At 33.8% G+C, this 10,362-nt stretch overlaps 1 pseudogene across 1 annotated transcript in view; it reads left to right on the top strand.

The window, feature by feature from the left end:
- The window catches only part of LOC114284292 (nuclear pore complex protein NUP107-like), a 47,637-nt pseudogene extending 42,057 nt beyond the window's left edge, over positions 1-5,580 (top strand). The window contains exons 21-24 of the transcript XR_014361403.1: positions 2,926-3,067; positions 3,740-3,900; positions 4,107-4,223; positions 5,336-5,580. The product of XR_014361403.1 is annotated as a nuclear pore complex protein NUP107-like (transcript). The remainder of the gene's footprint in view (positions 1-2,925; positions 3,068-3,739; positions 3,901-4,106; positions 4,224-5,335) is intronic.
- Positions 5,581-10,362: the final 4,782 nt, after the last annotated feature.

A 10,362-nucleotide genomic window follows, 5' to 3' on the forward strand; every position in this document is an offset into this window, starting at 1 on the left:
TTTTGTGCTTCATTGTGCCTTAAGGATCTATATGCCAAATTTGATTGCATTATTTTAAGTGGGATGGTCTGGTAATGTGTTAAGGTGCACTTTTTTCCAAAGGTCACTGCTACTTTATCCATGATTAGGTCCATCTATTACACAGACACTTGACACGTGACAAATATACAACATGATTCGGATTTGCCAACACAACGATTTTCAAAAAAGCAAGACACGACATGTCTATGGACGCGTGAAAAGACATTTTTATATATTTTATATGCCATATATATTACAATATTCATGAATTTCAAAAATACTAAATTAATATTGAGTTTTATGCTTTTTTCTTTTTTATTGGACATGTTTTTATCTAATAATAAACTAGTTTATTTATTTATTTTTTCGTTTGCAATATTTCTTTTCCACGTATCTTCTTTTGAAATGATGGGCTTGATGATATCCAAATTTTAGTAGCAGAAAACTTCTATTGAGGTGGCGCTTCTTATTGAGAAACGTGTTTCTGTGCTTCCAAGTAAGAAACTTGTAAGAAACTCCCTTCCGTTAAGGAAGAAACTAGCTCTCAACTGAGATAGAAACGAAAAACATACAAATATTAAAGAAACAAAAGAATAACAACTTAAACTAATGATAGTACTTTCTATTTATATAATATGTGTATTCATACTTGACAAAACAATTTGGAATTGACATTAATCACAAATTCTTATTCATATTTTAATACATATTTTATGTCTACGTAGAAAATTATTTGTTAGAATATATTTATACATTTAATATATGAAATATATACACGCTTCCATAGGCATTCCCAACCTTAAAAACTTCTATATGCTCTCTCTCCCCCACCCCTGCTTCGTGCAACTAAGATCCAAATACAAAGCCTTGCATAATGAATTGGATCGATGGAAATGTAGAATAAAACACCCAACAAATCCCATAACAGGTGTACAACATACCAACAAAAAAGAGAGTATTACAGCCTAGCCCATTTGGTGAGATGTAAAGGTTACAAACCCTAATAAAAAAGTAAAGATTTGTTGAAGAAGACTAAGCTGAACTTAGGTAAGTACGTTTCTTTTTCTTTTGCCTTTTCTTTTTTTAACATTAATTGTGGTTATGCTGGCATGATTAGTTCTACTTTTTCTTTGAATCGTAGATCTAGGGTTCCTGCAGGCTGCATGAACAAAATCAGTGATTTTTTTTTTTTTGAGGCCATCATCGTGTCCAAGGATTGTTCCAGAAAGGGACACGCATGTCCGGAGAATGTCAGAGGTGTGTCCAACAACCAAAAAAAGTGACAAAAATGGGACACAAGAGAGGGTGTGTCCAACACATATCTGCCGCGTCTCCGAACATATTTGTGTCCTAGACGTGTTGGACACTGATATGTTACGTCAGATGAAGTGTCCGTGCTTCATAGAATATGATGTATAAAGTATGAACATGTGGTTTTTTGAAAAGTTCAAAGAACAATTAGCAGTATGGATTTATATATTTATCAATCATTTGGGTTTTTTAATATTTAGAACCCTGAACTTTTACAACTTCAAAATTGTTCGTCAATTGTGACTTCTAAAAGCAAAACATTAAGTTGTCTTCCTAATTCTTTTCAACATTTATATGTAGAACATGAAGTATTTGTTATTATTTCATATAGTAAATAGAAATTTTGCTATGTAAAAAAAATCAATAATTTATTTTTAATTTCATATTAAATAGATAATTAGCCATGACTCAACTGTGGTTGTATTTGGAACTTGCTGTGTTGTCTGTATCCTTACTTCTTGGGTTTCATACCACAACCAAAGTATTAAAAGGTTTTACTGAGGCTCGCCCTAATGTTCACCTTGCCTCAAGGCTAAGGTAAAACATATCAAGGCTTTGATTTTTAGACTATGTTTCCCAAAGGGTTGCGCATCATAGTCAAGCCTTGTACATTTTTTGCGCAGAAGCATATGAGGGCATATGAAGAAGTTCCCCTAGGCTCCTGTTAAACTTAGTCTAGTAGATGAAACAAACATAAAAAAAGCAAAAAATAAAAAGAACCATTTTTGCAACTATATTCTATAAGAGGAAATGATCAATCAAGAAAAAACACAGTTAATGGTCAAGTGAGAAGTTCAATCACTAAAGCTAATGATTTCACTTTTAATGAAGGCAAGTTTCCTTCTCTACAGTGAAAATGTTTAATCTAAGGAGAAAAATATTTACACTTTTATATTTTAGTAATTTTTTTTATTTATCTAGTAATTTAAAATATTTGATTTAATAACTAAATATTAAAATATAAATTTTGAAGGCTTATGCCTCAACGCATTAAGGCTTACGCCTCCCCTCGAGTTAAACCCCAAGGGGTTGGCCTGGAGGCAAAGCCTTGGGTCTTGGGGGTGTGTTCGCTCCAAGGTTCAGGGATCGAAACCTCTGAGGTGCTAACAATTTCTTGGAGCTATCAGATTGGGGGAAAACCCTTGAATTAACCGTGGTCCACTTGCGGAAAGCTCCTTGCCGAGGGCTTGTGCACCCTTGGGAATTAGTCAGACTGTGATCCGGACACCCGGTGCCAATAAAAAATAAAAAAAAATCCTCGAGTTACGCATTCGCCTTTAAAAACTTTTGACCGCAACTCAAATTAAACCTTTTAGTTCCTGAAACAATACCATTACATGTCAGTTGATTTGTTTATGAATCACTTGATATTTAAGTCCTGTATAATCTACATATTTTGATGAGGTGTAGGATATAATTATGTAATATGTAAAATTTGCTTCTTCCAAACTAGTTTTCATCTAGTTCAAAAAAAAAAAAAAAAAAAAACTAGTTTTCGTCACATAAGCTTTTTAAGTTAGGTCTCTCTCTCTCTCTCTCTCTATATATATATACACACATCTTTTGTCTCTGACATTTTTACTTGATGGCAAGGTGAGCGTCTCTATCTCATCAACAGACAATTACTGCATTGAGGTTGTTCTTCGCGGCTTGGCAACAGACGGTGATGGACTTGGTCCACATGAACTTAATGATGGTGGTATTCTTGCTACAGTGATTGCTGCTGGCTTTAAAGGTAAGGACTGGTTGTAACTGCATTACTTTGGAACCTAAATCAGATAACTGGAATTGGTTGAAGACTCCTATTTTACTTGATGGCTCAATTTTTTAGGTGATCAACTTTTACTTCAGATTCCACATGATGTGCAATAGAACTAATCAAATTTGAGGGGACATCCAAATACACCTTGAAAAAATAGAAGCTTGTTATATGTATATATGAACATGTATACAGAGTTGCAAGCTTGTGGCTTTAATTAAATGCTTTTTTGTTTCCAAAAAAATCATGCCATGTTTATGTGTTGAATAGAATTTACAACTAAAATACAAAGGTTGACGGGATAATTTGAAAGTCAACAAAAGTTTCTTGGCCCTTTCTGCACGTTGCTTGAAAAAAGGATATTGGCAGTTGGATTGTTGTCACAAATTGGCCAATACCTTCAGGTCCTTGTCTAAATTTGCTGAAATACGATTTGGTTCTATATGTCGGATTGGTTAAAGTCTAATACAAGGCATCCAACAGGAATTACTAGGAGCTGTTTGACATCATATGTCCTGTCCTACATGGTATTTAGTAAATGGAGATGTAAACACAATGAACAACCTGGATGTGAGCCGCTAGTTATAGGTTGTATATTGTTTAAAACAACATTGACTTTCTTCGGGGTTATATAATGTATGAATGCAGGAGAGCTTGTTCGATTTCAAGCTGGTATAACAATGGAGATCTCACGATTAGATGCCTGGTATTCAAGCAAAGATGGTTCCCTGGAAGGCCCAGCTGCATACATTGTGCGGGGCCTTTGTCGAAGGTGTTGCATTCCAGAAGTTATTCTTAGATGTATGCAGGTAAAGTTGTTTTCAAGAAGCCAGAAGTCCTTTTGTGTTTCTTCAAATTTGTTGGCTTACCATGTAACATTCTACCATTTTGCCAATTTCTTCCTTTTAATAATAACGTCTTTTTTCTTTGCAATCTCAAGTAAATTTGTAAGAGGAACAAAGGATCTATGGTAAAGAATAGTAGTTTTTAGTTTTGCTTCTTGCTAAATTCACAGATTTCTGTATCGCTCGTGGAGTCGGGAAATCCACACGAAAGCCATGATGAGCTGATTGAACTAGTTGCATTGCCTGAAACTGGGTTTCGCCATTTATTTAGTCAGCAGCAATTGCAGGTAATCTAATTATCTGGATAACGAGTCTTTACTTGCTTGGGGTGGCTATTATCAAATTTTCTCTTTTCATTCTTCTCAGTCAGCGTTGACTTCCCTAACAGGAGAATTGACTTGGATGGCAGTTTTGTCAATTCAACATAATTTTTTCCTTGGCAATAGTGTTGCCCTCCTAAATTTTGCCCATCCACCTTTTTATTTATTTATTTATTATTATTATTATTTTAATTTTTTTGGTTTCTGGTAAAGTTGCCAAGATTAGGGCCCTACCATAATCCTAGGCTTAATTACATTTTTGGTTTCCAAAGTATGAGTGTTGTGTCATTTTGGTCCTCAATATTTAAGTTGTGTCAATTTGGTCCCTAATGTATGAAAGTGTTTCAATTTGGTCCTCAATGTTTAAATTGTGTCAATCGTTTGCCCAATGTATAAAAACTGTTCCAATTTAGTCATATTTTGGGAACTAAAAATGTAATTAACCCATAATCTTACTATGTTAGAAATTTGCCTGAAAGATAAAAGGTACATAATTTTTCATCCGTTTGAGAATTTTAGGGGGATTTACGTTTAGGTCCTAATAGGTGGATTTATTGTTAAATAGGTCATATGATAATTAATGGCGTTTTTCATCAAACACTATTAAAATCGTCAATAATTGTTAATTTTCATCGATAGTTTGAAAATTGTTACAAAAAATGTCACTAATTATAAGTTTTAGCAATGGTTTAAAAAAATCATCACAAAAAAAGTCACTAATTTTCAACTTACAGTGAGTTTAAAAAATTTATCATAGAAAAACGTCACTAATTGTAAGCTTTAGTGACAATTTATGAAAATTGTGACAAAAAATCACAAATTGTCAATTTTTAGCGAAATGCAAAAAGTTGTTACAAAAAATTATTTTTAGCGACTGTTTTATTAGGATTTGTTTTCAATAGGATTTGATGGAGATTAAATCCAACTATTAGGATCTATTTGATAATTTATTCAGAATTTTATAGGTATCACAAACAATCCATTTTTGCATTGTAACTTGCCGTTGTTTTGGTTGTTTTGGTTGATACAACAATTAAATACCATTGATTGTGCTGATAATTTGGTTTTGTTTTGTCCAGGAATTTTTATTATTAGAGAGAGAATACTGGATATGCAAATTGGAGCTTGGAGACGAACTTCCTTGTTGATTTGTATGAAATTATGAGGTGCTGATTTAGGGTTTAATTATGAGGTGCTGATCTAGTAGTAGTGTTGTATAATGCTCTGCTGGTATCATGGTATTTTTTTGGAATGGATGAAGGGTTGAAGTGTTTTTTTCATTTTTTTTTTTAATTTTAATTAAAATAGCTTGAGATGATCAAAACTGGTAAGTGGCATGTTTTGGATAGTTCTTTCTACGCAATAGGTAGAGCCTGTATTTGTTCTTTTTTACGCAAGGGGAATACCATTTTAATGAAAAGTTGAAAAAAATAATATTAATTTGGTGGAAACTTTGCAATATCGAAAGAAAATTGAATTAACTTTAACCACTAAATTGGAAATATTTTTTTTACTAACATCGAAATGAAATTCGCCCTTTAAGCTACTGATTATTATTTTTTAATTTAAAAAAAATTAATTCATCGAAAGCTAATTATTTTTTAGCATAATTATTTAGTAAAATTCTCACTTTTATTCCATTAAAAGTTTTCAAGTCCATGTTTTTATCATTTTCATTAGTTATAAAAAGAACCGGTTTGTCCTGTAAAAATGCCCATATCTTGTGATTTTTGTTAAAATGTTATTTTGATCTTCAAAAGATTAAATTAAATGCGCATCCCAACCATGAATTACATATACAAATTGAAACACAGAAATAAAAATATATAAATAGGTCATTGCTTTAGATTAGACATCGAAGACCAATTAACATATTATAATTCACAATAACAAAATAAAAGGGCTCAGTACCAAGTCATCTCTCGGTCTATTAATTATAATTATCAAATGTTTTTGGCGATTATAATTAGTAGACCGAGAAATGATTATACTTAAGTCTTTTTAATCAAGAACTTATAGCCAAACATGTGTGGAGGATTTTGACTGACCCTAAATCCCTATTCTCCAAGGCTCTATTGGGGAAATATTGTTCATCTCAATATTTTCTTATGGATATGCTTCATGGGGATGGAAAGGAATTTTATGAGGAAGAGACTTATTAAAATCAGAGAAAAGATGGGTGGTAGGGGGTGGTAAGTTAATTAATCCTCTTTGTAGGATCAATGGATTCCAACTATTCGCAATTCTTTAACATGCTTGAATCTATCTCACTTCATTGGGACTCAAAATCATGCTTAATCTTCTACGAGTATTCTTTCCACTGGAGTGCATAGATTATATTTGGGGTATTTATTTATCAGTGGTGCCTTTGCGAGATCAAATTATTTGGGGCTTTACTAAATTTGGCCAATACACCATTAAGGCGGGTTATTTATATGCAACAAGCTCAGGCCGTAGGGGTACACGTTACCATTCTAGTGGTCTCATTTGGAAGCAATTGTAGAATCTTGGTACACGTTACCATTCTAGTGATCTCATTTGGAAGCAATTGTAGAATCTTAGACTACCTAAGAGGACACTCTTCTTATAGAAGTGTCTTCACTATATCTTTTCGGTCTGATGGGTGTTATATGTGAGGAGTTACCACTGAGCCTAGTTGTCCACGATGTGATAAAGGGATTGAGATTGTGGAACACTGTTTCTTTGAATGCTAGTATTCTCAACGAGTTTGGTGAGCTTCTTCATTAGGCCTAATTTTTGTAGAGGAAATCCCATGTTTTTTTGAAATTGGTTCAAACAATAGATTAAGAAGGTTTGGGATCATGAAATTATTGTTCAATCCATTGCTATTCTTTGGGCCGTTTGGCATTAGAGAAATAGTTATGTGTTTAAAGGCATGAATATGACACAAGGACAAGCAAATCTTCTTGCTGAAAAGCTTACCTCTAATGTTACTCGAAGATCATCCTTATGTTTAGAGCAGGCTTTAATACCTCAACATCTATTGCTGATGTTTGTAATGATGATGATATATGTATGCTTGCAAATCCTCTCTCTAATATGACAGATTACAAGGTGTGGACTTTTGTCATAGATGGTTCACAGTAGGCAGCTAATCAAAGTGCGGGTGTGGCATGTGTTTGTTTCAATATAGATCAATCGCGGGTTCAAGATTATGCTTCTAGGATGTAGCTTCCTTCTCCATTGTTGGCCGAAGTTAAAGTGTGCTGGGAAGCTATTCATTGGGCTAAAGGCCAGCATTTGTTAAGTATCTCCATTTTTACGGATAGTCAAACTTTGATATCTACTTTGCAAGGGCAAGGCATCCCTGATTGGAGCATTGTGACTATTATTAATGATATTAAGCTAATTAGTAAGGATTTTGATTTTCTTTCTATTTCTAAAGGTAATCAAGACTCATGTACTAGCTAGACAAGTTAATGGCTACAGAAGCTAATATATATCTATTTCTTTGCTTCTCACAAAAAAAAAATTAATAATCACCAAAAAGGCATGGTATGCACATCAAAGCATGGGTTTCATGTTGGAGTCTTTAATGTAGGGAGTCATATGTATGTGCAATATACATAAATTAATTCTGGTGGTTCCTAAAAAATTGATTTGCTTCGAAAATCTTGATTAATTTTATGATTTTTGGAACAAATTGATTTTTTAATCAATTTTGGGTTTTGTTTGTTTGATTTTTATATTTCAAATTATAAGAAATTTGATATAATAATTAAAATGTGTAATGATTATGACAAAATATCATTTCGCCCTCCAAGCTTTCACGTGTTTTTCAATTTAACCCTCAGATTTCGATTAATATCAATTTTACACCTAAACCTTCAAAATTTTGATTAATTTGGCCCCTGCCGTCACATTTCATCTACAATTGGACGGAATGTGCTGACGTGGGGGATAAATTGATTTTTAAGGTATAGTTTGGGGGGCAAATTGATTTTTAATTTGGAGAGCAAATTGATTTTTAAGGTATAGCTTGTGGGCTAAAATGAAATTTCTAATGAACTTTGGTGCCACGACAACACATTTCGTCCAATTGTAGGCGGAATGTGACAGCAGGGGCCAAATTGATCAAAATTTCAAAAGTTTGGATGTAAAATTGATATTAATCGAAGTTTAGGGGTCAAATTGAAAAACGAGTGAAAGTTTGGGGGGCAAAATAATATTTCATCTATGATTATTGTGATGGTTAGTGATGGTGGTGGTTGGATTTTATTGTCTAAGCTAACGTTAACATAGTAAAAGGGGTAAATTGATTTTTAAGGTATAGTTTGGGGAGCAAATTGATTTTTAAGATATAGTTTGGGGGTAAAATAAAATTTCTAATGAACTTTGGTGCCACATCAGCACATTCTGTCTAATTGTAGACGAAATGTGACAGTAGGGGTCAAATTGATCAAAATTTCAAAAGTTTGGGTGTAAAATTGATATTAATCGAAGTCTAGGGGTCAAATTAAAAAACGAGTGAAAGTTTGGGGGGCAAAATGATATTTCATCTATGATTATTGTGATGGTTAGTGATGGTGGTGGTTGGATTTTATTGTCTAAGCTAACGTTAAGATAGTAAAATCTCAATTGGCTAAAATTTACAACGTTGTGGTTTTGGAAATAAAAACTTGTAAACATTGAATTATGGAAAAAATAAATAAATAAATAAAATAACTGGTAAGATGAAATAGAAACTCTGACTCATATAAAAAAGCAACAATACTACAAATCCACCCTTATCAACCTAGAATTTACCAGTAAAAAAAAAAAAAAATCAATGGCTCATATTCATTTCATATGTAGACCTCATACTTCATTAATTCAATCTCTACTACACAAAAACCCATTTGAGATAAATTTGGGTTCCGTAAGTGTGGGTTCCTAGCATTTTTCATAAAAAAGGGACGTAGTCACACACAAGCACAAACTCTTATCTCACACAAGGTGCATGCCTGATGAATTGATCATAATATTGGGAATGGATAGATTGTTCTGTGCCATATATGCTTCTTTGCCTTCTTTTAGTAGGGAAGTCATGGTCATGAAGGAATTAGATGCCACAACATAGAAGATCTCTATATCGGTGCCCTCTATGGCTGGTATGATGTCTTCTAGAGTCAAGGTGTCTGTAGTTCGCATGCAATCTGTTACCACGGTAGGCACTCTGGGGGCAGCCATCCCCATAGACTAGCATCATCCCGGCTTGTCGAAATACCAAACTCGATAGAAGGGGCCCTTTAGCAAAATCCTCTCCAACTCACCAGAGTGATGTTGAGCACTGCGATGAAGCACATCACGATATCCGATGCCATAGCTGCCCACAACGCCCAAGTCACAAACAAGACAAGTTTGAAGTTTAGAAATCTCAGAGCATAATGAATGAAAGCAATATATATAGTACATGATTGAACAGGGATTAAGCCAATTACCTGATCGGGGGTGACTATGTCGAAATGCTATCTAAACTTGTAAAAGCTCGACAACCGTGGGGACTGGTGGCGATGCTAACAAAAGTATTGTCGGGACCAAGGGATGACGTGCTAGTCCATCTCCTGAGCGTCAAGGGCATTAGCCTTGAAATACTCAAAGCTCTAGATCTACAATTCAGAGAGTTGATTAGTACAAGATGAGGCAAAAATTTTGGAATAAATGCATAAATGACATGTGCAATGTAGAAATGACATAAAACAGTAAATTGTACCTTCCATCATTTCTAATGCCCTTCGATGGTCATCTCTCAGCTACGCATGACAACACTAGCGTATCTGTAGAGGGTGACTAGAGCAGCACCACCCCAATCGTAGTCGCCAATGTGATCAATGTCCACCATCGTCACTAAGTAGTGGAGATGTATCTTGTTTAGGGGCGACTCCACATAGTAACCGATGGGGTCCGAGTAACCCATCAAACTATCAAAAAAAATTTAAAAAAATTTATTTATGTTACCAATATTTTGTTTGATATAAATTAATCTCATTAAAAAGTTAAGAGACCCCCATCAAATATAAATTCACGATCTATTGTTTTGAGAAGTTTAAATCACTCTTACAATTATTTAAAATAGTTTTTGAGTTTTTTATTTTTCATTTTTAGT

Source organism: Camellia sinensis, chromosome 2, assembly GCF_055761805.1.
Source record: "Camellia sinensis isolate YWXY chromosome 2, ASM5576180v1, whole genome shotgun sequence".
Lineage (NCBI taxonomy): Eukaryota > Viridiplantae > Streptophyta > Magnoliopsida > Ericales > Theaceae > Camellia > Camellia sinensis.